Source organism: Pinus tabuliformis, chromosome Q (genome assembly GCF_031772625.1).
Source record: "Pinus tabuliformis cultivar Carrire ecotype Pingquan chromosome Q, CPIR1, whole genome shotgun sequence".
Taxonomy (NCBI): Eukaryota; Viridiplantae; Streptophyta; class Pinopsida; order Pinales; family Pinaceae; genus Pinus; species Pinus tabuliformis.
The window spans coordinates 947,785,454-947,810,809 of NC_142296.1; the positions used below are offsets into that span (position 1 = coordinate 947,785,454).

Sequence of the window (25,356 nt, forward strand, 5' to 3'; positions counted from 1 at the left end):
TGAAAGGATTAGTGAGAGGAAAAAGATAAGGTGATGAAAATATGAAAAATGATGAAGAATGAAGATATGATGAGGAAATGTCGTTGAAGCGCCGAGAATAAAATATCCCAAGCAACGGCGCCAAAAAATGTTGTTGCTCAAATTGTACAGGCATCATGACAACGTCTCAGGTCGAGGGTTGTCACCCTGATCCACAACCTCTCCGTTTTAGCTATCTCCCAATAGTAGCCTATGGGGGGTAGACCCTATGGAAATGAAATGATGAAGGACAAGTTGGAAACCAACTAGTCCGGGAGACATAGTTGAGTGGCCTAGCACTTGGTTAAATCAACAAGATTTTAAGGATTAGATTGAATTTAAATATTTGAGACCAGTGCCTTACGGAGTCAATATTCTTGCTTTACAAAATTAAGACCAGTACCAGATGGACAATTGCTACTTTGATCCTTTAACTAACCTAAATGAAATGCAAATCCTAAATCCTAGATGTGATGCACAGATCTTGGTTAATTTTAATTAGATGCCTAATCTATTTTGAAGCTAGGCTCCAAGGTAGGTTGTGAGAAGGAGGCCAACTTGAAGCAAACAAGGGCTTGACTAACGATAACTTATGTTAGGCTCCTATCACCCAGATGCTTTCTTATCCTTTTCAATTTCCTCAACTGAAACCTGGACAACCTTATAATCATTAGTTTTAGCTTGCCTCAACTCATAAGAAGTATTAGCATCAAAGGGATCAATATAAAAATCCAAAAGAGACCTGGTAGGAGGCCTATAATCTTGAGGTAATTCTTTAATAATACCATTAAACATCTTATTAAATTCCTCTATGGTTTCATTTTCTTTTTTCTTTATGACGCTGATAGCTTTAACCAAATGTCTTTCTTCTCTCTTTTCTCCATACTTGTCCTTAAAAGCATTAATAATCGATTGCAATGAATTAAACGAATTATCAGGCTTTGTTGTAAACCAATCCAAAGCAACTTCCTCTAATGAAAGAACAAAGAGGCTCATCTTCACATCTTCATGATTATAGTTAGCACCTGTAGCATATTTATCCAACCAAGAGCTAGATGAGCCTTAGCACTAATTGCATTATTTCCTTGGAAAGAAGGCAACTTGTCAAGGCCATTGTTAGGAAGGTCATTTGGATAACCTTGAATGTTAGCAAAGTTACAAGGGGCGAAGAAGTCCATGATGTCTTGCTGAAGGGGAAAAGGAGGGGCCAAATGGATGCTAGAGAGAGAGAAAATTGCTCAAGAAAATCAAGAGATCCACAAGAAGCGAGCTTCTAGCAAAAGTTTTTGTAAGAAATGAAAGAAGTGGAGTCACCACTTGAGCATGAATCTAGCTCTAAGATCCAAAAGGCAACAACCGAAATGTTAGTCAGGGAGAAGCAGATGGATACCAAGGAGGGCTTCTTGTCTGAGAAATAATGGATGCATAAGTGGAGTCGCCACCCAAACAGGAAACCAACTGAAATGTCTAGGTGCTAAAGGTGTAGATAGAGAAGATGAAAGGATTAGTGAGAAGAAAAATATAAAGTGATGAAAATATGAAAAATGATGAAGAATGAAGACATGATGAGGAAATGCCGTTGAGGCGCCGAGAATAAAATATCCCCAGCAATGGCGCCAAAAAATGTTGTCGCTCAAATTGTACAGGCACTGTGACGACGTCTTAGGTCGGGGGCTGTCACCCTAATCCGCAACCTCTCCATTTTAGCTATCTCCCAACAACAGGCTATGGGGGGTAGACCCTATGGAAATGAAATGATGAAGGACAAGTTGGAAACCAACTAGTCCGGGAGACATAGTTGAGTGGCCTAGCACTTGGTTAAATCTAGCAAGATTTTAAGGATTAGATTGAATTTAAACACTTGGGGCCAGTGCTTTACGGAGTCAATATTCTTGCTTTACAAAATGAAGACCAAGCACCAGATGGACAATTGCTGCTTTGATCCTTTAAGTAACCTAAATGAAATGCAAATCCTAAATCCTAGATGCGATGCACAGATCTTGGTTAATTTTAATTAGATGCCTAATCTACGTGTGATCTTCCCTTAACTATTTTGAAGCTAGGCTCGAAGGTAGGTTGTGAGAAGGAGGCCAACAGGAAGCAAGCAAGGGCTTGACTAACGATAACCTCTGTTAGGCTCCTGTCACCCGGTGCCTTTGGCGCTATAGAGACTGTGGTTTGACAACTGCAAGGTCACCGTGTTAACCACCGAAGGGTTGCCAAAACCCCTCAAGCTAAATGAGAAGGGATGTCCTAGAGATCTATCAATGAAGCTTATGCTTGGAGGTAAATTTTTAGATGCAAGACCAGCGTATGATGATATGCAAGGTCAAATGAGTGATCTTGATGTGAGATTGTTTAAGATTTGAAGTACTTATTTATTATTTGAGTTATATCCACAAGTACTTACTAATGGTAAGTAAGAGACAACCATCTCAACAAGAATAAGTGCCAAAGGGTAACCACAAGATACAATAGATACCCAAAATTCAACCTGCTCAAACAGATATCGCCCACAAGTTTTATGATAAATAGAACACTTATTTACCACAAGACAACGTCAAATACTTAATAATATATTCAGACTATTCAGTTCTTTGCTCAAGTAGATTATCACAGTGCCAATTTTGTAATTAAATCGCTACTATTACCAATCAGATTTTTCTAAGACATTTATAGATCATCACTAGTGCGACTTTTTTTAAAATTTGCCAATTAGATATCCCAAGGCCAAGTAAAAGAAATGCCAATTAGTAAATCACTTTCAGATCACTCAATGGAACAATTATAGCAATGCCTCTTGATTACTTATGTGTGCTTATTAGAAGTTCCCTTTCAATTATTAGATTATCAAATTAGAGCAAGAGAAAATTACAAGAATGCAAGAACACAACTACAAGCAATAAGATGAGATTGCTAACAATGAGATTAGTTAACTAAATGCAACAAAAATCAAACTATGCTAAGCACTATGCAAGAGAAAACTCTTATGCAATGCAATTCAATGACATGCAAGATTTGAAATGCAATGAGTGAAGAGAGACAAGGAATATTTGGTAACCAAACAAGGCTAGATTCGCCTTAATCTCAACTTACTATCAATCTGCTTCCCAACTGCCAGTATGCACAACTAATCAACTCTCACTAATGCACCAGACCTTCAAGTAACAAAAATAAGCTGGCTGTGCCTTAGGATCAGTCAATATCAGTCTTCAATATGATGAGATCAGTGCCCAATATGCTTCACAATTGACCACCAAATGTAAGGAAAAGAAACCAATGCTTAAGACCCAATTCTAGTATCAAATGCAATATGAATATACCACTGAAGGTCACTAAAGAATACCTCTACAAATTTCATATCAGATCTCTGCACCAATAGATATCAGTCCCCTAATAACCAAATCAGTCATTCAACTAGCAAAGAAAGCAAGCCCAAAAACATGTAATTATTTTTGCAATTATTAGAGTGTTTTTCAGGCTTAGTGTTAGGAGAGTATTATGATTAGGGTCTGCAATGTAATGTTTCAGATCTGATATCTTTGACAGTCTGCAATGGGTCAAGGTTAATGAAGAATTAAGGCTGCGACTTCAATGCCAAATATCCCTGCAAAACAAGATATTAGATTTTAAAACACCCTTATATCAGCAATCCTTGCTCAGAACTGTGCTCAAGGGAAATAGTGAGATTGGGAAAAGACTGTTTGAAGTCTGCAAACCAACACAGTTAGTAGTGATAATGCTCTCTGCTTTGTCAATGCAATAGTTTCAAATGAGTCAATTTATGTTCAAAACATGGTGGAAAAACCCTCTAAAATCAATTTGAAATATTTGCAAACTATCAAGCTTTAAAATTATAAGAACTCAAACTTTCAATGTATGTGGTCTACACAAAAATCAAAATGAAACCTTATACCCTGTGGCTAGTGTGAAAAATTCATCTTCAACAGTAAGCCAGAAATCAGAGATAGAATCCCTTTAAATTACGAATATAGACCTGCAATAGACAAGGGTTAGTTCCTGAAAAATTAGAGGCAAGAATATAAGCCTTTTAGGCTCACGACAGAGATGGAAGAGAGGTCTTTAGGGCCTGAAAATAGCTCAAGAAGTATGCGTTGGATAGAGGCTATCCTCTGGCCACAAAACGAATGCAAGAGACTCCTTTTAGGTGAAGCATATCCCTGTGAAAGAAACGTCAGCCCCTCAATAAATTTTTCTTGATGCAAATGGGCCACAAGATGGATAGATCCGACCTCCTGGAGACTTCAAAAACCCTGAAACCCCAGCTGCTCTGCAAAAATATGAAAAATTGTCCTTCAAAGCCTCTTGAAACCCTGCAAAAATGTTGTTAGCAGCTGCAAAATGAAACAATGGTCAGATCTGAAAGGATACAAAGCCTTTAATGCTTTCGGCCAGGGTTTTCAAGGCTTCAAACCCCTGCATATTTATTGCCTTAGGTCTGCAACTAAATATATGTGCTTTGAAACAAATTTCAAAGACAGAAACCATAAAACTATAGATAAAATCCTCTTCAAATTTTGTGATGATCTCTGAAAAACCTGCTCAGCTCCTCTTCTTAGGCAGTTAGACAGCTTCCCAAGCCTCAGAAAAAAATGTGGTCACTCCTTTGGACGAATTATCTGAAATAAACCCATGTTGAAAGAGACAAAAGAAAATGGCTAGAATATATATATATTTTCAAGGAGGAAAAATCACTTATAATTGAAATAGAAACCCCAATATAATTATATACAAAAGAAAATAAATAACTACAAGGGTTAGGATGTATTTACAAATTAAAGTAAAATGCAAGTACAAGGGTTAACCAAAAAATAATTTACAAGTTTAAAATAAAAATAAAATAAAAATCCAAGAAATTATATATACAAGAAGGGATTTTAAAATGCAATGGGTTAGTGAAATTATTTTCATAATAGAAAATAAAGGTGAAAGGTTAGTATATATAAACACAAATTAGAGAAACTATTTTCAAGTTTTGAATGTGGGATAAAAACTTTACAAGTGAAAATTAAAAGTTAAATCGAATTAAAAAATTTAAACTACAGAGTTAAAACTTAAGTCAAATAAATATTTACAATTTCGAAATCTAAAAAGTGTTTACAAAATAAATCTAAAGAATATTTACAAGTACGCTAAAAACCCCAAAACATCAAATTTAAAACAAAATCCCAAAACCCCAAAACCCTAGTTGTCAACAAGGGTTAAAATTATTTACAAAATTTATTTTACAATATTAACAATAAATTTCAAGCTCTAGTTAGCAAATCTATATTTATTTGCACAATTAAATTGGGGTAAATGAGTAAAATAAGAGTTTTTTTAATTTTGAGCCATGCTCAAGATCTCCACAAAACCAATTGTTAGATAGATCATGAAAATTTAACACAATGGGCTCTTAGGTCTCTGGACTTGGGAGTTGGCTGGTCCAACCGAAGACTTCCCCTCACGCCCAAGATTTGAATCCTGATTAGATCTCTACACACTTAAGATCAAGTTCTTAGTTTCGAAAGGGGCCAGATACATGTAAAAACCCTCAATATCTAGAGATACCTGCTAGATCAGTCAAGTTAGAACGATTTTCTAAAACCCAATATCTAATGCAAGATACCTACGCAAATAGATAATCCAACCACTGGCTAATGAAACAAAAAACTTATAAAATTTAATTCAATAGAGCATTTAGGCACATGATTTAAAAAAATATTACCAGTAGATAGAAGAGGAACACCACCATGAATAAACCCCAAAGTCTTCTTTATTAATTCTAGAAAAATATTACAACAACAGAGTTTGACTTCGAGCTTTCTTAAAAATTTTTGGTAACTTGAGAAGCACATAACTTATAATTTATAGATAAATCCTTCGAGTGGAAATTAATGGCTAGTTGGCTTCATCTCTATCAAAATGATCTCGACCATTGATAAATATTTGATCATCTTTTAGTCTCCACCGATGAAAATCTTTATTTTGAGGAATTTTCGAATTTCTTATAAAAACCAGTTTTTATTAGTTAAAAAAAGTTTATTTTGAGCTAATTTCCTCAAAAAATTGACTTTGACTTAACCATCAAGGCTCAAGGGTCCAATTTTTCTTGATATTTCAATATTCCCTTGGTGGGAGACCTCCAAAAATTAATATCTTTAAGACCCACGAATTTTTCCACATGGAGAATTTAATTTTTCTAAGGTTTTTAATTTTGATTCTAATAAATTAAATTTCTGGCTTAGGATTTTAATTTAGTTTTTGCTAGAAAATTTAATTATTTGACACTTGAGGGGATTAATAATTTTTCCACTCTCTAATATTTTAGCCTTGGTGTCTAAATATGAGGGACCATGCACCAAAATAATTTTTACATCAAAATAATTACATTTCAACCCTTATAGGGGGAACACCCATTTGTTATAGATCCTCAATTTATTACACAATTCTGTGACTCAATATGATTTAGTAGACTAAGTGATTTGTAATAAAATAATTTAGCTAATTAACTTAAAGTTTTCCCAAATCACTTTTAGAAAAGACTTGACTAAAACACTAGACTCACTTAAGACCAGTGTTGCGAAAATTGCGATTTTATCGCGATAACATCAAAAAATCGTGATTTTTTCATTTTCCTGATAATATCGTGTGATTTTTACGAACTTTTTTTCCCAAAAAATTGCTGAAAAAATCGCGATTCAATGGGAAAAAATCACTAACCTCCGGGACAACGCATTTTATAAGGAAAATTATGAGTTTTTTTTGTCATTTTTAGCAGATATCGAACTTGTTTGAGAGCTCAGGAGGAAAGGAAGACGTCTATTAGGGGCAGAGGAGGAGAAAAACGAGAGATTTTAGCATCCCAAGCAAAAGAACTTCGTGTCTAGACCAAATTTCTTCGGCAAACCGTGGTTTCCAGGTATGGGCACCAAATTTGGTCATTTTGTTTTGGTTTTTTTCTTGTTTTTGCTTAGATTTCTATAACCCATTGATTATCAATGATTTTTGAGTGGATTTGATGTTTTTTTTTTCATTTTTGTTGCATAGAGTGAAAAGGGTTCATTTTGGATTGAGTTGAGGGGTTATTTTTTGTTTGTCAAAAATTCAATGTGTTATGTCATGTATGTAATTTTTTTTTAAATTTTTTTAACTTGCAATTCTTATTGTGCCATAGGTTCAACTTCAAACTTAATCTTACATTAAAACTCAAGAGTTCAACCAAGTTACAAACATGCCAAGGAAATTGGACCCTCTGTGGGAATTTGGTAAACCTGATGGAGGGTTTGATAGAATGAACTTGTCTTGCAAGTTGTGTGGGTAGCATATTTCAGGGGGGGTTTATAGATTGAAGCATCACCTTGCACAAATCCCTGGACGTGATATAGGGCCTTGCACTAATACAAATGCGGAAATCATTCGAAGATCCATGAGATCATTCGAAGAATTAGAGCAAGACAGAGTGGTCAAAGCAGGATCTGAAGAAGCAACTAGCAGTGAGAGTGTTAGGAGGTGAATATGGAAGTGACACTGGTTCTACTTCAGCATCAATGTCTACAACTAACCCTGTAGCTACCTCATCATTTTTTGTTCTTAGAACCACGCTTGGTTCACAACCATGTATCATTTCAATGCTTAAAAAAAATGAGAAAGAATAAGCTGACAAGTTGTTGGGCAAGTTTCTCCTTTGGAGTGATATTCCTTTCAGCGTTGCAAGGAATAATCCATTTTTCCAGCCTGTTGTTGGTGCTATTGCAACTGTTGGCTCAGGGTGCAAAATCCCTTCTTATGATGACTTTAGAGGTCGCATTCTTCAAGATGAAAAGGTTGACTGCACCAAAAGACTGGAGGAGTTTAGGGCATCATGGACACAAACAGGATGCACTATGATGTCAGATGGTTGGACCAGCCAAAAAGGGAGAACCCTTATAAACTTCTGGTTAATTGTCCCAAGGGGACAATGTTTATGAAACCTGTTGATGCATCTTCAAATATCAAAGATGCAAAATTATTATGTGATTTGCTAGATGTGTTTATTTTGGAGGTGGGTGCAGAACATGTTGTCTAAGTCATAACGGACAATGCTGCAAATTATGTTGCTGCTGACAAGATGCTTATGGGGAGACATCCTACTTTATTTGGACACCTTGTGCTGCACATTGTATTGATTTGATGTTGGAGGACATAGGAAAATTTTCCTTTGTCAAAAATATTGTTGACACATCAAAAAGCATTACAAAATTTATATATAATCATGCATCTGTCCTTAGCTTGATGAGAAAATTCACCAACAACAAGAAGTTGGTGCGCCCCTCCAGTACACAGTTTGCCACCAGTTTCATATCTCTTCAATCCCTTTTGAATTCTATGTGGGATGTTAAGAGAATGTTTTTTTCAGAGGAGTGGCGTGCTTTGACAATTAGTCGCAAATCAGAGGGAGAGGCCATATGCAGATTAGTTTCATACCAGGAAGACTTCTGGGCGGGAGTGTAGGGCGTGTGCACCGTTACTGAACCTTTGGTAAAGGTTCTTCGATTAATTGATGGTGAGAAGCCCACAATGGACTATTTGTATGAGGCCTTGGACAGGGCCAAATAATCCATTCGAGCCTACTATGATGATAAGGGAGATGAGGGGTTTCAGAAACAACTCCTCCTATGGGAAGTGATTGATGAACGATGGAACAACACACTCCATCGTCCCATTCATGCTGCAGGGATCTACTTGAACCCCGCATTTTCTTACCCATGTGGGTTCTTATTTGATGCTGAGATCATGGATGGATTCTTAACCTGTGTTCAGAGGATGGTGCGATCTCCAACAGAATGTGCAGAAATCTCCAAAGAAATGGAGATATACAGGATGGCAGGTGGCACATTTGGCTTTGAGATGGCTGTGGTTGATAGGAAGACTATAATGCTAGGTATTTTTTAGTTTGTTTCAAATTTCATTGTCTCTTTAAAATCATAACTTCATACTTTGCTTCAACTTTCAAATTTCATTTTTTTCTTATGTTTATCTTATTTGTAATTTTGTTGTAGATGCATGGTGGACTCGCTATGGTGCCAGAGTACCCCATTTGCGAAAGCTTGCCATTCGAATCCTCAGCCAAACATGTAGCTCCTCAGGATGCGAGCGCAACTGGAGTGTATTTGAAAAAATACACAACAAGAAGCGCAACAGGTTAAACTTAAAATTTAAAATATTCTAAATTTCCAATTAATTTTTTGAATTCATTAAATAATATTTTTTTTATAATTATTATTTTATGATCTTTGTACAGGTTGGAGACCCAACGACTTAATGACATGGTCTACGTCTACTACAATCTTCGATTGTGGGTGAAGCAACTTGAGAGGATACCTGATATGGAGGCCATCTCATTGGATGGGATTGACACCACTGCTGCATGGAGGGTTGAGGCCGAGAGGCCTCTCATGGAGTCTACTGATGATTGGTTAGAGCAGGAGGTAGTGGAAGGTGTAGAGGGGGAGGAGGAGGAGGAGGAGGAGCAACAGGAGGAGGAGGTGACACCACCTACTCAGGCTACCCTTGCCACCTGTAGATGACGTGGTCTACCTCCTCTAGCTCCTAGTTTTTCAGCTTTTAGAGCACAACAGAGTCCACTGCCAACTCCACCGGCATCTACATCTAGAGGGAAAGGGAAAGCTATTGCATTTTCTCGCAAGAGGGGCAGAGGAAATCAATAGTATTAGTTATTTGGTTCATTTCATTGTATATGACATTATGACTCATGATATGAGATACATTATTATATTTTTTGTTGATATTTTGAGGCTGAGTTGGGACTCAGGAGTCAGGACTTACTATTCGCGACATGATTCACTGTTATGTGTGATGTAGGACTAGAAATGATATTACACATCTTATATATTAGTTCTTTTATCATATTTACGTGTCAATGTATTTATTTTATGTTGTAGATGCTTTAGATATTAAAAAAATTGAAAAGAAATGAATATTTTTGTATTTTATGTTTTTCCCCGATTTTTATCGATTTTTTCTTGATTTTTACGATTTTTTTGAATTTTTTTCCCCTCGCTAATTTAATCCCGATCACGATTTTCGCAACATTGCTCAAGACCCTGACGATAATTTCCATCCTAGCTTTGGGGTGAGGTTGGAGGGAAAAGCTTTGTCGATCATCTGTGTTTAGAAACACAAATGAATAGTGAAACGAAAATTCTCCTAGGATGAAACTCGCTGCTAAAATAATACGCTTATCTAGGTTGTTACATACATATATGGTCTTATTAGCATCTTTTACATTAAAATTATGCAGAATGGGTTTACAACTCTGACAAACTGACAATTGATGATGATGAATCTAGGATAATCTGAATGCTCAAACATGATGGAATCCCTTTGCGAAAGTGTACTGCTATAGGGTAGTTGACATAGAGTGGTCAACAATACCCATTGATGAAGGCATTGCATGCAACAGATGAATAGTCGAATAGTTGATTGAGGAGAGTGCTTAAGAGCTTGTGAGCCTGATATCGCATGGCATCTATAATTGGTTCTATGAGATCCCCCAATAATTTGTTTATGAAAGTGTAGGGTCTGCAATAATGATTCCAGTACGAGTTGGTGTTCTGTGTATTGAGTTCTAATATTGATCCAAAGAATGGACATCTGGCATGGTGCAATGTTGGCATATTCAATATTCTTATGAAATACAAGCAATTGTGTGATTGATCCAAGGCTAAGATCTATGTTCTAGTGTGTGGTTATGATCATCGTCAATGTATGGCCTAGAGAACACAATGGTGATCAAGGTAAATTGTCCTTTGTGTGCTCTGAGGTAAGATCGTGAACAAATTGATCCTTGAGCGAGTAATTATCTCTTTGTGTAACCTTGTGTCGAGAGCATGTTTTGAACTTATTCATTGATAACTTTGAACGATGAGGGCATGTTTCCAATTATAATTGACCTGGTAAATTCAATGTGTGGGAATTGTAATCTGAACAATTTGATGTGGTCAGAATTTAGAAGCCCATTAGAGGGATGGAGAATATTGCTTAGCCTAAATATTTTTGTTCACTAGATTCTCACTGATGACTTAAGTATTGATTTGGGGTAGCATCGAAGAGGCTAAACCACATGAGATCTCCAAGTCCCAAAAATGGTTTGGGCAGATTCTAACCAGTTTGGGAGATATTAAAATAATTAATATTACTAATGGAGTTCCTAAGTCTAAACTTAGGAAAAATAAAATATTAATGGGTATTAATATAAAACTAGGTTAGAAGGTTCCAAAAGTCATGGATCAAGCGAAATCTAATCTTAGCCGTTGATTAGGGATTTAATCTCGGCCGTTGAAGGACCAACAAGAAAAGTATAAGAGGGGGCTTGAGGGTTAGTTGGAAGATACACTAGAGTGATCAGTCATTCGATTTACTAGAGTGGGGTTTGCTAAGTAAAGTCGAATCAGTGATCAATAACGAGGGGCAGTGAGCACTGGACAGACAGGTAGAGGTTGTGCCGAGAGACCAGCGTAGAGGCAGAGAGGTAGACGCAGAAGCTAGAGCAGGCCACACAGAGCCCAACAGAGACAGCACGGAGGCCAGAGGGTCCGTGTCATCCACGCAGAGTGCAGTAGGAGTGATGCAAAGGGTCCCAGAGGCTGTGTAGTGCCTCAGAGGGTTCTGAGGCTGACGCAGAGGCCAGGAGGGCTGACGCAGTGCTTCAATGTTGCTGGAGAGGGTTTTGTGGGGTAGGTTTTCTGAATACCTGCTTCCGAATAGAGAGGTATTACTGCCGGTTATTTTTCTCTGTTGGGTGAGCTAGTTTGGCACCTAGTTGTACTCAAGGATATATTGCATAATAATAAACCCTCAGAATTGCTGCACCGGTTTTCTCGCATTGGGTTTTTCTAGGGACGAGTTGTCCAAAAATAACGATGTCACTTGTGTGTTTGTTTTCTTTTAGCTGTTGATCTGTAGATGGTTGAGACTGTATTGTGTTTATTTCGTTATTTATATGTTTTAAATAACTTGTTCGTAATTAACAAGTAGAAGAAATAAACCAGAATAATACAGATTAAATTTCTCACCAATAGACTTAGAAATTTCAACATTAAGCAACAGAGAAAACTAAAATGTGTAATCATCATTGTTGGAGCTTTTCGTATGCTAGATTGTTTACTGAAGCGTGTCAAAGTTGACAGGGGTTTGATCATTCATTAAGGTTACAAGTCCAGAACAATGACAGGGGCAATATTGTTGCTGAGATCAGGATTAGGGTTTAAGTATTGCATCAAAGATGTTTATTAGGGTTTAATTCCTTTGTCTTTGCTGTCCAAAATTGGATTATAATTGTTGCAGAGCATTTGTGGTTGAGTATTGCCACTATTGATGTGTTGACAACAAGTTGCTAAGGTTATACTAGGTTGAATGCTGAAATAATTCAATACTGATGTTTAAGGTTTGCTGGTGTGAAGACAGATAATGTTGCCGTTGGATTGATGACCTAATTTTTGTGCCAAAATCTGCATCCATTAGGGTTTGATCATACTTTGATGTATATGTTGAAGACAGAGTTTGGTACCACTGCCAATTGTCTTGTTGTAGCATTTTAAAGGTAGTAATATTGTGCTAGCATTTTGAGCGCAAGGTTGCTTGGGGTTGGAGCGGGGAGCGACATTTTGAGCTGCCATTGATCATATCATTGATAGGCGTAATATTACGAGAACATCTTTTCTAGGGTTTGACTTGATATGATGCTAGTACGTTGATGCAAAGGATGTAGAAAATTTGTGTTGCTAGTACAGTAACCAAATTATCTTGATGATATGGCTGCTATTATGTTGATGTATATTGTGCTAGGGTTTTTGCCTAAACTAGAGGTACTAGGGTTTTTCAAAGACGTGTGCATGTTGAGCAAAGTTGTTAAGATACATGTTGTACTTGGTAGAGTTGTTTGTTCTGCTAGGGTTTGATCTTTTGAGCAGAAAAAGTTTATACAATTGGTGATGACCTTGAGTTAGCGATGACATCATTAGCATTGTATTGTGATAGCAAGAATCGATTATTAGACAGAGCTAGAGGCAACTTGGTGACAATAAAATACAGTGAGCTCTTATTTCATGTTGCTAGGGTTTGTCATTTGATATGCATATTGAGCAGTGGTTGTATTGTACAATGATCAAGTGATATGCAACACAGTTAGCATAATCAATCTTATTCTTTTATCTTCTATATTCAGCGTAGTTGGGTGGTGCAAGGCAAAGATTGGAGTCTCCTTCAAGATGGAGCCTGAGAAGACTTCAGGGCGGTAGGGTGGTGCTAGGGCAGGTTGGAGCTTGTGCAGGGCGTTGGAGCATCTTTTCAGTTAGAGTTGATAAATCCAAGGCATTGGAACGTCCTTCTGGTCGGAGCTGGTAAATCAGGGCATTGGAACGCCTTTCTAGTTGGAGCTAGTAAATTAGGGTGTTGGAGCATCCTTTCAGTTAGAGATGATAAATTAGGGGGTTGGAACCTCCTTCCAGTTGTTGTTGGAGAATCTTGGAAGTCAAAGCTTCCTGTTGATGTAATCCTTCAAGAACTATATCAAAAGTGTTCGATGGTTTTTCTCTCGGAAGGGTTTCCAGCTAAAAATCTCGTGTACTATCATTGATGTTGTGCATTGTTGAATAGTGTTGATGATTTATGTTTGATCTCATGCTAAGGTTATTTAATGCTCTGAAGATTAAAATTTAACTAATTGAAGTGAAATATTGATTCACCCCCCTCTCAGTTTTTCCAACTGTTAATTTTAGATAACAATGGTATGTTCTATGCTTTAGAGCAATTTATGTCAATTTTTCTTATTAGCCCAATATCAATTTCCAGATTAGCAATCACATTAACATTGATAGTGAATGCAGATAGAACATAAACAATAAGCAGAAGACAAGCCAAGACAAGAGGACACAATATTTGGTGGATGCTAGGGAAAAACCCCACTGTGGGGAAAATCCTTTGATCAAATCTTCTTATTATTCTTCAAAAGTTCAGCAAAAAGAGAGGGTACAATATACAAAATTTACTTTCCCAAATACTGTGAAAAACAGTCCAGTCAAACTACAGTGAACAGGATGCCCTAACCAGAAAGTCAACGCTGGTCAAGCCAGTAGAAATTCTCCTCCATTTCAGCTTGGTCAAACCCAGTCAACTCAGCCTCCAAAGATAGTCCAAATCAGCCCAAAACATTTTGAAAAATCTGGTCAAACTTGGTCAATGCACAGTCAATTTTTTGTGGTCAGCGCTGGTCAACCTGCTAAAAAAATCTTGATTTCTGTGCCAGAATATGCGGCCTCTCCAAACAGAGAATTTCCCACAAAAATGCAGTCAAACGAAGTCAAACACTGTCTGGTCAACGCTGGTCAAAGTTGGCCGCAAGTCGGTCAATATAGAGGACAAAAATTGCAGTCAAACCTTCGCACGTGTGGAGAGGAACAGGTTGCCTGTAATTTTGGACGACCCAATCAGATGTAGAGAGAGAAAGATGTGTGATGATAAGTGACCAAATGAGGAAAATGACTCCTCTATATATACACAATGTTGAGGGTGAAGAGACATGTCTATTGGGTTTCATGAGCCTACATTAGAATTCTGACTGACCTTGACAATTTGTCCATAGAATAAATAAATTCATAATTCCATTTCTACTTGTCAGAATGAGATGGTCTTTAGATCAATCCTGCACCTCTCAGAAAGAGGAATCCAATAAGAATATCATCTCCATCATATGAGTTGTCCAAGGTGGAGTTTGGCCCTAGTTGCCAATTTTAACACCAACACTTAGCCCTTCATCAAGATATAATCTCAACAATTGAGAGTGATGCTAGGTTTAAGGTCGAAATTATAATAGGAGATAGAGCGAGCCCTAGTTGCGAATTTTAACACCAACACTTAGCCCTTCATCAAGATATAATCTCAACAGTTGAGAGTGATGCTAGGTTTAAGGTCGAAATTATAATAGGAGATAGAGCGAAGAGGTGGCTAGTTCGAAGGGCACAAAATGTGTGGATCAGATCAGCGAAGGGAGAGACTAGGGTTTCAATAGATCACAAAGTTTCAACGACCAGGAAGGAGAGAGGAAGAGAGGGTCAAATTACCCTTTCTTAGTTAGCTTTAGCATCCGTTCAGCTTGCATGTGCAGAGAGAGAGAGAGAGAGACTTGCGTGTTCGTATAGGGTGCAGATAGGCCGAATTGCATAGCCATTTGGCTAAGTGAGTGTGCAAAAGTTTCATTTTCCTTAAGGCAATTGATCAATGATTTTCGGTGGTGAAAGGCAAGTTTTCCCTTACTGTAATTTTCTGAACAATCACCTTTTCCAGAGATGATAAAAGACACACTTAGTTTGCAGGTTTTTCCCGGTGTTGGGGTTTCTTGGGCATATCTTGTGTTCTATGTGTTTGTATTCTTATTTATTTATTTATGCTATGCATGCTAAGTTAGAAAACTTAGAGTATTTGTAATTTAAGTTTCCAGAATAGTAGTTGTTTGTATTTCTAGTAGCACACTTAGAAGATTGCAAATCAGTTACTGGGTTTTAAGGAAATCTAACATTGGGTATGGACCTAAAAGCAACTTTGAGGGGTCACCAGTTGTCACCTCAATGACCTACTCAAACTTTAGGTTGAGCAAATCGCTAACATGGGAGAATTCCTAAACAACTAAGTCTTAGTTAGATGGATGGCGAGAGTGTTAGTTGTTTTAAATGACTTAGCATTGATCTGGTTTGTTGTAAATTTGAAGGTTTAACTCTGGATGTAATGTGAGATAAAATGAATCTATGGGTATGTGAATGATCGGCTTCTTTAGGTTCAAACTAAATCTGAAATTAACTATATATCATAGTTTTAAAACCCAACTCAGTCTGATTCAAAACCGGTCAAACTAGCCAAGGTGACAGGCCACCAGGTCTAGTCAGCCGTCAGCTCAGATCAAGGGGGTGGAGGGGGGGGGCGGTTTGATACCAAGTTGGCCCAAACCGGTCCAAACTGGTCTGAACTGGCTGGTCAAACCAACCTTCTCTGTTTTCCGTCAATTGATATTTTTCAATTCCGACAATTCCCGCAACTGATTCCTTGCATTTGTTTGTGGTTTCTTTATGCAATGTGGCATTAAACTTAACTATTTCAATGTTGGAATCCCCGCTCGCAAGGCAGGGGCAGGTTGCAACAAAATATTGCAGGTTTTACAATGTTACATGGACTTAGAAGATACAAGCCACCAAAAGTTGTTCAACTTCTTGCTAACTGTGAACTTTGGTGATGAAGGCGTGTAAGGAAACATCATTAGGTTTGAATCATGATAGTCGAAAAGAACTTCAATACCATTTTCTACACAATCCACTGCATATACAGGATTGTCATCTATCATGGTTCGGAATCTTAAAGATAATATTTTCATTAAAAGTTAATTATTTTATATTTTTTTTTGAAAACTGAGTCAATCTGAGTCAATGTGAGTTCAAGTTGAAACATGAGTTGATAGGTGGCTGAGTCGAAGTCCAAGCGTGAGTTTTAAAACTATGATATATATTGCTGATGTATGTTGGAATCATGATTGCCGTTAGACCAAAAGCTGCGGGTATTAGTCTCTGCTACAAATCGCCAAAGTTAGGATCCACGAGAGGCGGTTAGTCCATCTCACGAAACACAGAGGGAGCGCTGAACCCAATGTCCAACAATCTCCCCTGCAGCGTGAGCTGGGTGAGTTTTGAACTCGAGACTTGTGGCTTTGATACCACTTGTTGGAATCACGATTGTCGTTAGACCAAACCCTGCAAGCATGTGTCTCCGCTACAATTGCTAGAGTTAATATCCACGAGAGGCAGTTAGTCCATGTCGTGAAACACACGGGGAGTGCTGAACCCAATTTCCAACAATGTAAATGACCAGATTTAATATGCTCCACAGTTATCCAATAGAAACTAAAGACACGAACAAGAAACTTGAGTTTAGGACTAATTTTACTCTTCCAAAGGAATAATTATGAAATTCAGACTTCTAGGGATGCCAAAAGCAGTCCTTTGGCTTCAAATGAGAGATCTAATATGATTGATGCACTGTCATAAACTTTCAGATCTCATATAGCCGACAAATGGCTAGTTTATGGCTAAAGAATAAATTGAAAATTATTTTTCATCAGCTAAAACTCCAGATTTCATTCCAGCCAAGAAAAGTTTTTGTTATGAGATTTTTTGAAGGGCTGGAGAGGAAGGCTAGCGCTAATATGTCATTGTCAAAAAGTGCTTATTTCATCAATTTCAGAGCTGTTTGCAGTGAAATAAAACATGTTACAGCCACTATTTTAATGCCGCTTTGCAAATTCCAGAACTCTAATCCTTGTCCTAGTGAAGAAACCTTGATCAAATTTGGGAAGGAGAATGCCTATAACTGAAAACGATTTATTTAAAGAGATTCCTAAACAAGGAAATAAATTTTCATTCACCATCTTCAGCCATTTAAGACAACAGAAATTTTAAGAGGCTATAATTCATCAATAAAATCTTATAGGCAAGGAACAATTATACCCAGATTATGCTCTTCACAGCAAACTTGAAATGATAGAATTTCCTTCCCTGGTATTCAACATTTGAGTTCCAATATCATAAATTTCAGGATCAAAAAGCAAATACAATAGTAATCTAATGTCTCTTCAAACTTTCAACAATCACTACAATAGGAGCTCATATTAAACAAGATGAAGAGCTCAAGGCCTCCTACAATAAAATAATATTATCCATGCTAAAAACTTAAGTAACAAGCTCAAGAAATAATAAAATAAAAGTGGCCATGCCACATGCACAAGTCTATAGCTAGAACAGTCAAAGAGGTAGGTTGAATTCCTCACGCAATTCGAACGAGAGCCCTTCTTCCTTTCTTATCCAACAAGGTTGATCCATGCTAAAATGAGCCAAATCTATCTTTGAGTGGCTCACGTGGGCATCCAAGAGGGTATCCAAAGTGTAGCAAGTCTTCATGAGTCAAATCAAATCCCCAAAGTGAGAGAGAATGCATGCCAAGGGTAAATTGCTGTTGGGCAGCGGATCCCCCCCATAGCATTTTTTGGGGCTTGAAGCCGGAATTTTGGTAAATTGTAACGTAAAGACCCCGCGAAATGCGGGCACGGAGCGCGAGAGTCTAGAGTTGTCCGCCCTAAGATAATGTAATTTAATGTAAAGTGTATCGGCCTACCCGTGGTCCACAGACCATGGGATTGTATAAATAGAGCGAGGGTCTAAGTGTAAAGGCAGTCTTAGTTTTGGAGAAGTAACAGATAGGTGCGAAGGCATGGTTAGAAGATAGAAGTGAATCTGAAGTGTATTGGGTCGTAGTAGTAGGTAGAGGCTCTGCAGTTGAGTGCATAGAGGCCTAGTAGAGTCCGCAGCTGAGTGCACGGACCCCTGCAGCTGAGTGCACAGGGCGGAGTTGGGTCTGTAACTGAACTTGAGTATTAATAAAGATAAGATTGATTTAGAATATTGTGCATCTGCTTATAGATCTGTATTTCTATGTTCTGGTTATTCTTTATGCATTTATATTATTTTCAAGTACGCGCGCTAATCTGAAAGTTGAACAAGTAATAAGAATATTGGGCCCGCACAAACTAAGTTAAGCACTAATATAATAGCATAGTAAGGATCAGATCGGAATAATACGAAGGTGCGCATGAGTTGCGAAGAATAGAAAGTTGTGCGGAGTAGCGTAGCGCGTAGATTAGGGTCGCGAACCTCTAGAACCCTCATCAAGATATCCCTAGGGTGCGGAAACCTGGTTCCAGCACCCTCCCATACTACTTCGGGTGAGACCTCAGTCTGCACTCCACGGACTGTTGTTGAAAGGGCCAGTAGTACCGGGATTTGCTTGGCTAAACTCACTGCTGAACTTGGGTCAGGCCCCACGTAGCCAACAAATGGTTCCGTTGCCAGGATCGGGATCTGCCTAAGGGATGTCTGATGTCGTGCCACTGGAACCCAACAAAGAAGGAAATTGAAGAGTGGTTGGACAAGAAGATTCATGAGTTCGTGACACAGGAAAACAAAACTTCGCAGATATTCGAGAAAAGGTGGCTGGATCGCTACGTGTATATGGAAATCCACGAGATCTTCTTCGCATCCTTTCCTTCTGAACTGTATGAGTGGATTGCGAGGTTAGCCGACAGCCAGGGAAGGTGTAAGCTCAACCAACCAATAGTGTGGACTCCGAAATTAGTGCGCAGACTAGAGGCATCAGAAGATAAGATCGCGTGAGCTGTGGACCATTGGCTCGACCGGATAATAGGGGGATTTATCACTGAGTTCGCGATAGACACGACCGTGAGCTACAGCGAAGCAGAACGACGTTTTCTCAAGGGACCGTGAGGTAAGTACATTAAATCTTTGAATACTTGGATTAAGATGCTGTTATGTGAAAAGCGGGTTATGCGAATACATTAATGTTTGGAACGACGCGGAGTGGAAAGATCTACAAAGGTAGCGAGGGATTAGAGAACAGTCCCTTAATTTCACCTTTGTGAGAGAGTGAGGAAGAGCTCACTCAGGTCTCTCTGAGAAGTGCGGTCAGTTTGATAAGGCAACGCATTCTGCAGTTACCACCTCCACCCACGCCACCACCCGCTTCACCTCCTTCACCTCCATCTCCACCCACTCCACCTCCACCAAACCCGCAGTTCAGCATGGCGAGCGCGATCAAGCTACCCGTATTCAAAGGAGTAGGGAATGAGGATCCGGACCAGTTTTGGTTCATGGTAAGAGCAGTGTGGGAAGCGCAAGGGGTCATGGACGACAACATTAAGAAGGCTACATTGGTGAGCGCGCTGCAGGATTGCGCGTTGACATGGTATATCAAGCACTCTAATGATCACCCAAATGCAGGAATAGCAGAGATCTAGAATGCATTGAACAGAGAATTTAGTCGGCCGAAATTGGAGACACAGTCAATCATCGGGTTTAAAGAAATCACTATGCTTCCAGGCGAGACCCCCTAGGATTTGGATCAACGACTGAAGAGCACGATCCACGAGGCTAATATGACGCTCACGGATGCATAGCATCACACATGGTTTGTGTCATCTCTGACACCGCACCTAAGGACGACGCTGTTGCAACAGAAACTTTCTACCCAGGCCGAAGCGTTGGAAATGGCGATGAGGTTGCATGAGACACCGATACAAGATCCGGGGCTGGGAGTTCAACAAATCCATGTGCAACTACAGAATCTCTGCCTGGAAATGCAGAGCTTGAAGCAGGATAGGGCACCGCGGCTAGAGGTGCGCGAGGAAGTATGGTGCGTAAAATGCAAAGGCCAGGGCCATGACAAGGATCACTGTCTAGTATTCGCGAACTACTTGGCAGGAGGGGGGCCAATGCCATTGAGACCAGAGGCACAGGCAGGGCCGAGTGTGACACCCGCATTATGGTGCGCGATCTGTCAGATAGGAGGAAAGCACATGACGAATAATTGTCATTTGTTGCAGAAGTATACACCGGCACCCCAGCAATTGTTTTGTAATTTCTGTAGGTTGGTGGGCCACGACGAGCATACTTGTCGCAGCTACGAGCTAATGATGGATTAGACCCCCACATATAGGATGCAGACAGAAACGCGAGCCCTCGACCCAGCTGTGGGGATGGCGCGCGCTGGATTTTAGGGGCGAGGTCGAGGACGAGGAGGAATGGGGCCAGGAAGGGGCCGCAGACAATTAATTTGTTACAATTGCGGAGGACCAGGGTACTATTCCCGTGATTGTACCAACCCAACGAGAATATCCTATTCATACTGTGCTCAGTTTGATCATGAAATGGTAGATTGTCATTGTCCTACGTTGATCGCACAGATGCGCGAGAAAGGGGTACTCTAGTCTCCTCCGACTTAAAATATTCAAATGATGAGGTCTGAATCGCGCGAAGAAGACCCAAATGTGAACATGGTGCTCAGAAGCAGTGCAACCACAGGGGAGGATAAGGGGAAGCAGCGCGAGGAAGATACATGGGTTCGTAAGGCTCCTACAAAGGAATCTGAGGTTGACGTAGAACGCGTAAAGGAGACGTTCATGGAAGCTAAGAAGAGCTTTGCGGAGGCCTCCACTTCAAATAGTAAGGATCAACCAGAGTTGGGGATGGATCCTTCTATGCTTACTACCTTTCTGGAGACATGCATAAAACTGTTGCGTGACAATACCACAGTTAAGGGACTACAGGAGTTGATCACCGGGTGTGCAGGGTCAGGAGAACCGCGTGTAGTCCGGAAATTGGGAAAGCATGCATTGTGCATCGGGAGGGAAATGAGATTGACGGTGTAGATTGGCGAGTATGAAATGGATCAGGTAATCCTAGACCTGGGTTTGGAATGTGTTACCAAAGCAGACATGGGAACGCATGGGCAAGCCCGTGTTACAGTGGTCCCTTATTTAATTACGAATGGCAAACCAACAAAAGATTTTGCCCATGGGGAGGTTGAAAGGGGTAACAGTTGATATTGAAGGCGCAAGCACACAGACAGACTTTGAAGTAATAGAAATTGTCGATGACAACAATCCTTATCCCGCGTTGCTAGGAATAGATTGGGCCATTGATATGAATGGAGTCATCAACTTGAAGAAGCGAAAGATGATATTCGAGAAAAAATCCCTTCGTGTAGTCATTCCGCTAGACCCAACCGAAGGAGTGCGCTACACCGAACCAGTGCGTGACGATGAGGTGGATTGTATTTACTAGATAATGGTGTGAGACTAGGATCGGGTGAACCCGACTGTAGATGGGAGAATCTCATGGGAGCATGACAGCTCCTGTACTTCGGATTCAGACGAAGAAGTAGAACGTTGGCAGAACCGGTTGCACGAAGTGACAATGCTGAATTGCAACATGATGATTAGATCACTGCGTTGCGTGACAACAAAGACAAGGGAACTGCCAACATATGATGGAGTAACAGTGGTGGATGAATTCTTGGACAAATTTGAAAGTGCAATACCGGAACAGCAGCGGTACGGTGCACTGGAATGGGCGTTGCGCGCAACACCCACACAATGGTGGAGTACACATCAGAAGACCATTGTAAACTGGCGCGAATGTAGAAGGCAGATGCGCTTGCAGTTTGGAAGTCCCTAGTGTCGAACGAGAGCCAGACAACCAGGACGAAGCAGCTTGTGCGCCCACCTGTGTTGATGGGTACAGACATGTGCTGAGCAAGCACATCTCAGATTAAGGATCGAAAATCAAAACCAGACGCGGCAACAGGGAAAGCGATGCACACCACAAATATTCCACGTAGGAGCAGTAAAAAAGATATGCGGAATCATGAACAGAGATCACCAGGTGAGACGAACTGACTGGGACTTGCGCGTACTAGCAGTTCGATGGGCTTATGAGGCCATGAGCAAAAACTGGAACGCGGAAATGACCCCAACACTGACGAGAAGAGACGAAACCATAAGAGCAGAGAAGAATCCCCATGCAACCGCTCCCAAAGTTGGGACAGTGCGCGAGGACCCGGGTAAAGGAATTATGTAGTTGCAGGAAGCCATTCAGCGAGGGAACTTGAAACTTCGTGAACTCAAAGAAGATTGGGTACGGCTGAGAAATAAAAGCGTGATGTTGGACGAAGAAATCAACAAACTAGAAACCGAAGTCGTGCAAGCATGCTGCGCCGAAAAACTAAGCATGATGGGGCAAGGTATAGCCAGCCATACTACTGCATTAGAAGAAGTTGTGACCCTGCTACCATGGCTGCGACTGCACCTTACTAGACAAAGTAAACAGGGGAGCGCACCTTACAAAGAAGAATGCGGCGCACTGACGGACGTAAGGGTAATGGAGGGGTGCCTGCGGCCCAGGCTGGCAAGAAAATTGAAGCCTCGCACCGGTGGTGCGACCACCTGACTATCCGTAGGAAGCACAGTCTCAGCGCTCCAAGCAGTTGAAAGAGAGCACGAGACTATAAAAGAGTCTGTATGGGAGATGCACGAGATGGAGGTTGCGCGTAGGATCGAGACGTCACAGGGGTCGTGACCGCGCATAAGGGGTTGCGCTGCTGCGCGGGTAGGCTGGGAGGTGACTGTTGGTGTCACTGTTCATGACAAGAGGTCCAATTTAAGGCAAAAAGGAGCGGGCGGCGGGCAATTAAGACAAGAATTAAGAACGAGATTTGGGACGATCTGCCGCCAAGAAGGCATTAATGATGCAGAAGTGGGGGGAAGGGTCGAATTCAAATTCAAAGGTTGCTATAAAAACCCCAGGGCTAGCTCCAAGGCAACACTTGGTTGTTTGAGAATTGAGCAAGTACAGAGCATTGAGCGCCGCATACTCTTACCATCCTCAAGTATAGACATAATGACAGCTACTAGAACAAGAGTGCGATTCGCCAAAGTTACCACGGAGCCCCATATGGCCCATGAGGAGCATGGAGAGGCGGCAATTGTGCCAGAAGTTCCAAAACCACCCCAGGATGGGGTCATCGCCAAACTCTACGCCCGGGAAGGCCGAGCGATCAAGTCCTGCATGAGCAGAAAATCAACATGGACCAGCTCAACATCCAGAGGGATGAGTTGGTTGCGCAGGCTAGCGGATTGGAGTAGGTCGTAGAGGATGCATGCAGGAGCGTTCCAGAGTTGGCCGTGTCGGTAGAACTACCAGCAGCAGAGCGGGTCCATAGATTGGCGGCCGGAGTCCGCGAGGCCCGGGAGGAAACGACAAAGGTTTAGTTGGAGCTGAACCTGCAAATCGCCGAGTTGCGATTAAAGGCGTAGCCCTCCACACCCCCAGAAGTCAGAGAGCAGCGCGCCCGCACTATCCAGATGGGGTTGGAACAAATTGGCCAGGCGACACAAGGGTGCACCGGAATGTTGGAGCAAGCACTAACCATACTTACGCACCTACAGGTTGATCCGAACCTATAGCGCCTAGAGATAGAGGCGCGCGAGTTGCAGCAGGAGTACGATAGTGTCCGAGGCATCGTGCAGACGGTTGCCCTTACCCAACGACTCGCCAGACTAGAGTAGGCAAGGGTGTTGAAGGACCGATTAGACGCCACGCACCAAAAGGAAGCCCTGCTTAAAGCACGCATCCAGCCATGGATCGATGAAGTGTTTAAAATCACAGCTACCATTGAAGGGAAGTTGGCATAGATGCAGGAACTGTATACGGTTGGACAAGAATGTGATCCTTCTCACAAAGGTTCAGAGATACACGTGCAACAAATACAACAGGTGGCAGAATAGTGTGCTGCGGACACCCAAGCTGCGTAAGACCTGCTGCATGGATTTCGCGCAAAGATCGCCACACCAACAGAGTGACTCAAGGATGAGTCACGATGATTGTGTTGGGGGCTTGTTGGGCAGCGGATCCCCCCATAGCATGTTTTGGGGCTTGAAGCCCGAATTTTGGTAAACCGTAATGTAAAGACCCTGCGAAATGCGGGCGCGAAGCGCGAGTGACTAGGGTTGTCTGCCCTAAGATAATGTAATTTAATGTAAAGTGTGTTGGCCTACTCGTGGTCCGCAGACCATGGGATTGCATAAATAGAGCGAGGCTCTAAGTGTAAAGGCAGTCTTAGTTTTGGAGAAGTAACAGATAGGTGCGAAGGCATGGTTAGAAGATAGAAGTGAATCTGAAGTGTATTGGGTCGTAGAAGTAGGTAGAGGCTCTGCAGCTGAGTGCACAGAGGCCTAGTAGAGTCCGCAGCTGAGTGCACAGAGGCCTAGTAGAGTCTGCAGCTGAGTGCACAGGGCGGAGTCGGGTTTGTAACTGAACTTGAGTATTGATAAAGATAAGATTGATTCAAAATATTGTGCATCTACTTATAGATCTATATTTCTATGTTCTGGTTATTCTTTATGCATTTATATTATTTTCAAGTACGCGGCTAATCTGAAAGTCAAACGAGTAATAAGAATATTGGGCGCGCACAAACTAAGTTAAGCACTAATATAATAGCACAGTAAGGATCAGATTGGAATAATACGAAGGTCCGCATGGGTTGCGAAGAATAGAAAGTTGTGCAGAGCAGCATAGTGAGCAGATTAGGGTCGCGAACCTTTAGAACCCTCATCAAGACATCCCTACGGTGTGGAAACCTGGTTCGAGCACCCTCCCATACTACTTCGGGTGAGACTTCAGTCCGCGCTCCACGGACTGTTGCCCAAAGGGCCAATGGTACCGGGATTTACTTGGCTAAACTCACTGTTGAACCTGGGTCAGGCCCCACGTAGCCAACAATTGTTGTTTATAAAGGTCTATAACATCTAGTTGACCCACTAAAAATAGTGCATGGCACACTTTCCAAGTTAAACCAATAGACCAAGAAGATGCCAACAACTAGCCA

At 40.7% G+C, this 25,356-nt stretch overlaps 1 protein-coding gene across 2 annotated transcripts in view; it reads left to right on the forward strand.

The window, feature by feature from the left end:
* The window catches only part of LOC149222612 (EH domain-containing protein 1-like), a 282,069-nt gene that overhangs the window by 152,459 nt on the left and 104,254 nt on the right, over positions 1-25,356 (forward strand). The window lies entirely within an intron of this gene.